The sequence below is a fragment of the Carcharhinus amblyrhynchos genome, chromosome 7 (assembly GCF_965287045.1).
Source record: "Carcharhinus amblyrhynchos chromosome 7, sCarAmb.v2.hapA, whole genome shotgun sequence".
In the NCBI taxonomy this organism is placed as follows: domain Eukaryota; kingdom Metazoa; phylum Chordata; class Chondrichthyes; order Carcharhiniformes; family Carcharhinidae; genus Carcharhinus; species Carcharhinus amblyrhynchos.
Window position 1 is genome coordinate 46,978,334 of NC_137330.1, and position 8,566 is coordinate 46,986,899.

Below are 8,566 nucleotides of genomic sequence, written 5' to 3' on the forward strand. Positions count from 1 at the left end.
AGCCTCTTGGATCACTGAATGCTTATATGCTAACTAGTCTACCAATCAGCATCCAGTGCTTCAAGAAGTCTTGCTTTGGTTGGCCTTTTCCATTGGTGGAATTATTTTTGAAATTGGTCAGTTGTTTCCTTTGAACCATGGATTGCCAGTCATGTAGCAGCCACCAGCTCCACGGACCCACTTTAGAAACTCCCAGGATCCCCAGATTCCAGTTTGGGAACCCTTGACATAGGAAAACAAATGAAGGATATAATTGTGATGGTATTGAATTAGTTTCAAGGGTAACATTAAAAGAGATCACAGGGATTTAGTAGACCGTATGCCCGGTATGTCCCATCATGCAGAGTAGCAATTAACAAAGAAGGTAAAATGTTGAACTATGTGACCAAAATAGTGTAGACATTTTAGAGTCTGATATAAATAAAGTTGTCATTGCCTTGGAAAATTTCACTTTGAGTATACTGACAAATGGTCATCAAGGTGAAAGGAAGACATTTCAGGTGCTCTGGCACTCCGGTTTCCTCCCACAGTCCAAAGATGTGCAGGTTAGGTTGATTGGCCATGCTAAATTGACTCTAGTGTCAGGGGAATTAGCAGGGTAAATGTGTGGATTTATGGGAATAGGGCTTGGGTGGGATTTGTGGTCGGTACAGAATTGATGGGCTGAATGGCCTCCTTCTGTACTGTAGGGATTCTATTAAAAAGCATTTAGACAGTTACATGGGTAAGATGGGTATATAGCAATATGGCCAAATGTGGGCAATTGGGATGAGCTTAGTGGTTAAAAACAGGGTGGCATGGACAAGTTGGGCTGAAGGGCCTGTTTCCATGCTTTAAACCTCTATGACATTCACAGTTTGTAGATACTTCAGAAAAGAATTCCCAATTGTTGGGAAACTGAGTTATAAAGAAGCACTGGAAAAACCCTGACATTTCCAGCCTTAAACTGACTGATTCAGATGTGATACTGTAGTAAGCAGGAAGATATACTAGTTCAAATTGAATCATGCCTGTAGAATAAGGTTTACAGGCTCCTGGCATTAAAAAACAACTATGGAATCACAGAACCCTTACAATGCAGAAGGAGGCCATTTGGCCCATCAAAACTGCACTGACAGCAATCCCACCCAGGCCTTATCTCCGTTATCCTACATAGTTACCCTGCTAATCCCCTTGACACAAAGATGAAATTTAGCATGGCTAATCAATCGAATGCATTTTTGGAATGTGGAAAGATACTGGGGCACCTGGAGGAAACCCATTCAGATTGTGCCAGAGATAATTTCATCTAATGTTGTAAAATATTTAGTTTATTTCAGTACATCGAGTTTGATCTAGATATTTTTGAAATATTATGCTTGTCCTTCTCCTCTATTTGTTTATTTTCTGCTTAATTTCTTTCTTTTAATGATTTTGTAGTTTATATTTGTATTAGTTACATTTATTATTTAATTTTTTTCAGCATTAGAAATTAAATATCAAAGTGATTAACTGTAATTTACATTTAAGATATGTATTTCAGCTCAGATTATTTTTAGTGAAATGGAGTCGGCTTGTTAATTTGTTTTTGTGATTTCCTTACAAACCTCAAGAGGGAGGCAAAACGTTTCTAGTTTTGATATTCTCTCCTGGTTTGTGGAGCTCTCATTTGTTGAACCAGACCTACTTGAACAAGATTACAGGAAAGCTGATATGGTCATATGGTATTTTAAATCATTTCTCCCACTCCTTTTGCGCATCTGTGTTCTTTAAGATCAAAATGATGTGTCATTTGCCCTCATTACAATGTTTCTGATCTTTCCCTCATCTGTCAATTATCAATCTGTCTATTTGTCCATTATCCACAAAAATTTACCCAAGGGCACACAGAAGACTGATTGGCTTAGGTATCATTTCATTGACTAAAAAGTATCCTAGCCTAGAGTTTCCTCTGGGATCAATTAGCAGATTGCATCTAGAATGTGCTGAACAGTTTGTTAGTTTTGCCAAGGTGAAATTACATTTGCACACACAACTCAACAGTGAAAGCCTGAATGATTAGTCTCCCATGAATCAATATAATCAAACAGCCTCAGGAGTAGTCATCATCCGAAAGCAGAGTTTTAGTTTTCACATGTACACTGATGTCACGAGCTCTATTCTGCCATCGCCTCTGCCAAATCCTGCACCATTGCTAGATTATCAGACATCCAGTATGATTGAGTAGAAATTTAGCCAAATTAGATATTGGGAAGACTGAAGCCTTTGTTTTCAGTCCCTGTGCTGAACTTGATTATCTTGTGACTGCTCCAACCCTTTCCTGACAACGGTCTGAGATTAAGGCAATCTAATTGTGACCTTGCTGTCAGCATGATCATTTGAGATGAACTTCCAATCTCATGTTTACCAAGATCTTTTATTTCTACCTCTGTAACATTGCCCAATTCCACCAGTGTCTCCATTAATTTGTTGTTGAAACCATGGACTGCAGGATTTCAAGGAGGCAGTGCACCACAACCTTCTTGAGGGGAATTAAGGATGTGAAATAAATGTGGGCCTGGTCAGCAATGTGCACATCTCATGAAAGAACATATGAAAAAAGATATGTGGCTTGAATTATCTGTTCTTCCCTGCGATCTAATGTTGGATTCATGGGACAATGAGTTTCTGTGTCCTTGATAATCTGGTGGAATGTGATAGCACTCTCAAATTAGTGCAATTGGCAGAAACCTATCTTTATAATCAGGTGGCAAGACCACATTTGTGGGCAGGAGCAGGTTTTAGGTAAAGGACTGTTTGACATAGCATAAAAGGGTACAGGTACTCAAGTGTAAAATAGTCATAGATGCAACTTGGTTATACATAAAATTCAGCATTTTTTCTGCTATTTCATTTGATCTTATACAGCTGAAGTCATTTCTTGGCTGGAATGCATGCAAGAATTTGAGGCCTTTATCTGTATAAGTTTGTCTCTATTTTTCCATTCACCACAAATGTGGTCAACAAGAAGTCACTAACTTTCCAAAATCTACCCAATTCTGAAAAAAAATCACTAAAATCTCGTTTGAATTTACCTTCTGGTTCAAAGCTATTATTTTTCTAGGGCCCTGATATTTATTGGGTCTCCATCTTGGAGTCCTATAAATCCAATCTTCAGACCAAGTGGTGCTTGCTACCTGATATACTACATTCCTATCCCCAGAACATGCTGGGAAATTATGTTTTATTTCTTGTGTTTTATCCATTTCCTCAAGGGGATAGTCTCCTCAGCATTGCCAGTTTGCCCCTTGGGCAGTGTCAGGGGCCAGGCTGGCACCCACCCTTACCCCTAACCTCTTGGGGTGGCCTCCAAGGCCTCTGTTCCCTTCAGCGGGGTTGGCCCACCTGCTCCCCATTCATGAGAGCTGTGGTAAACTCTGTTGGAGCGGAACCACCCCTGGCAGTGGCGGGGAGACGCTAGCTGGCCTGGAGACTTCAATCCTGGGCCCATTAATGGGATGTCAATTGCGATTTAAATATTGAAGTCAGCTCCACGCTGATTTCCGGTTTGGAGCTGATTACGCAAAAAATCTTTGCCATAGAGATATGCAGAGGCCATGGCACCCAGCGGGGAACCTGTGGAAAAACCTCTGCTGATGTCTACTGGCCTGTTGCATGCTACAGCAGTGAAGCGAGCTGGGAGAATCATACTCATGATGGGGAAAGATGTGGCATCCAAAGCAAGAACACCTTGGGAGATTGAAGAAATTGTGATTAAAATGAGATTAAAAAGATGCTTCTGATAAATGTCAACTGTAGAATGTGATAGAAAATTAAGTAAAATTGGGAATGTGCAAAACTGACCTAAAGAACAAAGTAAGAGTGGCTAAGAGAGCGAAGGACAAAAGATTATTAGATAATACAAAATAGAACACTAAAATCACTTAGTAGGACAGAACTTGAATATCGCTGAAAGCTTTTGTCTTGCACTCGAGACAAATATAAGAATGCCAAATTTCAATCAAAACAATTTATACTACAGGAGAAAAGGGTGCTGGTTATTATTTGTTGCGATTGTTTGAAATTTGGCACTCTTGTGTTTGCCCATTTAAGTGCATGACCATAGGTTTTGGCAACACGTCTCTCATTTTGGCAATGACCAACAAAATATTTCTAAACATGCAGAAAGTGAAAGAATAATCAGTTAACGAAAAATCTTGTGGAGGCAGAAGACATGATGAGGAGACACGAATGAGAACATTGCATCTGTTTTCACAGGAATGGAGGATTCATTCAGTGAAGGGGGATGAGGTGGGGAAGAGGGGTTAGCAAAATTAAATAAGATACATATAGATAAAGATGATGCACTAATAATCTGGGTAGTATTCAAAGGTATAAAATTTACTTGGTCTAGATGGGAGGTAGATGGGTGATCTGGTGGCAGAGTAGTTAGCGTTGCCTCCTCATTGTGCCAGAGACCTGGGTTCGATTCCGGCCATGGGTGACTGTCTTTGCGGAATTTGCACTTTCTTGCCATATCTGTGTGGGTTTCCTCCAGGTGCTCTGATTTTCTCCCACAGTCCAAAGATGTGCAAGTTAGGTGGATTGACCATGCCAAATTGACCCTTAGTGTCAAAGGGATTAGCAAGGTAAATATGTGGAGTTGAAGAGATATGGCCTGGATGGGGATTGTTGTCAGTGCAGGCTCAGTGGGCCAAATGGCTTTCTTCTGCACTGAAGGGAATCTATGATTTGAATTGAAAGTGGATTTCATGTAGATTCTGGCCACTATTTTTCACTCTTGGAAATAGGAATGGTGCCAAAACACAGTTGGATTGAAAATATAACATCCCTGTTCAAAAATTGTGAGAGGGTAGGGCCTGGTAAATATAGACCTGTCAGCTTAACTTTGGTGGTGAAGTAATTTTGCAAATATGTAATCAGGGGCAAAATTAAATTACATAGGGTCAGTAACCAAGGACATGGATCTAAGATGGTCCACAAAAGCACTAAGGGGAAGAAACGAGGATTTTGCCGTTTGGAAGAATATGGGTTAAGTAAAAACAGCAACTTGAATTTGTTGAAGGAAATCATGTATGACAAACTTGATTGTGTTCCTCGAGTGAATGATGGAATGGGCTGATGGAGGTAGTTCAGTTGATCTTGTGAAAAAGGACTTTTAGAAGGTGTTAAATAAAGTGCCACATAAACATTGTGTTAACAAAATAGAAGCTTATGGTATTAAAGGGGCAGTGGCAATGTGGAAAGGAAATTGGCTGTGAGAGAGGAAGCAAAGTAGTAGTGAAGAATTTTTTATCTGCAATTCGAAGCCTGAAGAGAGTTCCCACTTCTCTTTCTGTAAATGATTTAGGACAAGATTTTCCAGCCTCTCCCATGGGCAGGATCTTCCATTCCTGGTGAAGTCAATGTGGATTTAAATGATTTGATGCTTTGGGTAAACTCATCACAATGGGCTGGCATGGTCTTGGCATTGGATTTGAGGCAAAATTTCAAAGTTTAGAGATGCATTAAAGAGTGAAGATGATAGCAGCACATAAACAAACAGGTAAAATGGGCAATCATGTGACAGTAGGAGGTTAATTCAAAGGAATGTAAAATGATGCATTTTGGAAGGGAAAAAGTAAAGCAATATGAACAAAATGGCACAATTTTAAAAGGGTTTAGGAACAGAGAGACTTGGGGATTTACATATACACCTCTTGAAGGCCAAGTTGATAAAATTGCTGAAAAGAACATGTGGAATTCAAACAGGCCTTTCTACATAAAAGCATAGAGTACAGAAACAAGGAAGTTATGCCAAAACCTTTATAATTCACTAATTTGGCCCTAGCTGGAATAAAGAGGCCAGTTTTGGGTACCACACAGTAGGAAAAATGTGAAGCCCCTGGAGAAGGTACTGAAGAGATTTACTTGGAATGAGAGACTTCAGTTACCTTGAGAGACTAGAAAGGCTGAAATTGTTTTCTAAAGCATGAAGGTGACCAAGAGTCTTACCAGAGGCATTCAAAATTATGAAGGGTTTTGATTTGAGTAGATAAGGAAGTTGGAAGAGTCAGTAACCAGGGCTAATGAGATGAGGAGGAATTTCTTCAGCCAGAGGGTGGTGCTTCTATCGAATTCATTGCCACAGAAGGCTATGGTGGCCAGGTCATTGAGTGTATTTAAGACTGAGATAGATAGGTTCTTGATTGGTAGTAGGATCAAAAGTTGCAGGGAAAAAGCAAGAGAATAGAGTTGAGAAATTTATCAGCCATGATTGAATGGTGGAACAGATTTGACAGGTCGAATGGCCTAATTCTGCTCCTATATCCTATTGTCTTATGGTCTAAGGTAATCTGCAAAAGTACCAACAGGAGGAACTGAAGATTTTGTTTTGCACAGTGAATTCAATATCTTTCAGAATGGAATTCAATATATTCTGGAAAAGGAAACAATTTGCAGGGTTATGGTGAAAGAATAAAAGTGAGACAAATTGAATAGCTCTTTCAAAGAACTGGCACAGCCACAATGGGCTCAATGGCCTCCTCCTGTATTGTACATTTCTAAGTGTCTCTGTGAGTCAAAGTCGAAAAAAAGGCTAAGCACATAAAGAATGGATGGGGTAAAAGAAAAATGATACATTTTAAGAGAAACTTTTTCTATTCTCTGCGGATCCTCTGTACTGCACACATATGTTGTCACAAATGTGAATACATTAAGGTAATGGTTTAGCTACAGTATACCCCAAGTAGCCTTTAGTTTATTAATACCTGATTTTCCTGTAAAAATACTTGATTATATATATCTAAGAAACTAGAAAACTGTTCATTTTTAGTCAGTCGGTTATCAGTCAACAAACAGACAATTATTATATCACAATCACTAACTAAACAAAATAAAAATAATCTGTCATCTTGTTCCCATCACGTTCAAACATCCAAGGTATCTGTCATGCAAAAATACCTTTATACCCACTCATAGACTGACTCAAATAAAAAACATCTAGAAAGCAATATTACCTTAATAATGCTGACTACTTGCAATGTGACTGTATAGGTAAAAATACTAACGATGAATGACTACCAAGCAGTTAAAAAAGGGTATCAATGAACAGCTATTCAGAGTTAAAAAGCTATTAAGGAGCAACTGGCAAGCATCAGAAAACAATCCAGTGGAATGAGTAGGTAGCAATTTCTAAAGCAATTTGTTGCCTGTGTTTTTACCTTAACATTAGACTTGGTTTAGATGTGTGAACTCTTGTTCAATCTACCAATCCTGGGACCCATTGAGACCCCTTTATGGCCTCACTCAAGCGAGACTGGAAATCCCCACCCTAGGTCAACGGAAATTTCCATTGTCCGCCTCTCACCCCCCTGCAATTCTGTGGTGAGCAGGGCGATAGAATTCCGGCAATTGTTTTTCACATCACTGGAGTTTCTCCAGGTTCCTTTAATGTTTTACTTCTTTCGAAACAGAACTTTCTTTGCCTGAGAACATGAGTATCCAGGGAACAACTGAAAACAGTCAGGTTGGGGAGCGTCTGACTGCAGGAAGGCTAAAGAGTTTAGAGTATTTTAGTTGACCTATGAGCTGCCCCAGTATCACCAGATGGAAACATTAACATATTACGGCAGGTGCTTTCTCGGTTATAGAAATATGATAAATAAGAAATACCTATGTGTAATACAGTGGAATTACACAAGAAATTAATTCATAATATGTTTTATTAAATACTCCTCTGTACTGTGTTGTTCCAGGCCAACTAGTTGCAAACTGTCAGTGTATCAAACAGCATGGCCCTTCAGAGGTTTGCAACAGGCAAGGCACTGACCATATCCAACAACTCATACTTGCATAACTCAAAAACAGGGCAGAATTTTAGCGTCCTGCCCACCACAGGAATTGTTGCAGGAGGACACAGACCATGGAAAGGTCTGTTGACCTCAGGCAGGATTTTCCAACATTGGGGCGAGTGCAGCCAGAAAATCCTGCCCACAGTGTCCAACATTAGATGTGATTCCGTGATTAGACAAATTTGTTAAACAATGTCAAGTGTGCTAAGAATTACAGTTACAACTAACTTAAGATTATCAGTCAAACTCATAGTGTGGCACAATAGTGTGGCACTCTTGCATGTGCAAGAAATCACATATATTAATACACAGTGCCATGTCCTCTGCAAACAGAAAGAACATATTCGCTCATTGTGCTTGTTTCAATGAAAAATGTTACAGCCATTCTCTGGTTCATTCCCCATGGTAATTTCTTGATAAATCAGTGTCAATCTGTCTGGTTTGAATTCAAACAAATCTTGGCAGTTAATTTTCAGTCATCATTTACTGGTGCATTCTCCATGGCACATCTCTATCAGTTCGAGTCCATTTGCCACCTAATCAGCACTCTCCTCTTGTGAAGTATAAGTTGTCTTTCCCTTTATATTTGATATTCTTGTGAATGTCCTGATGAGTGCAGAATGAAAAACTTTGATATGTGCCTTTTTTCAGTGATTCTCAAAAACATTCACAACTTTCCAGTACAGGGGCACAAAAATGTATTTTGCTGTTTGTATGATAGAATCACAGAATGGTTACAGCATGGAAGGAGGCCA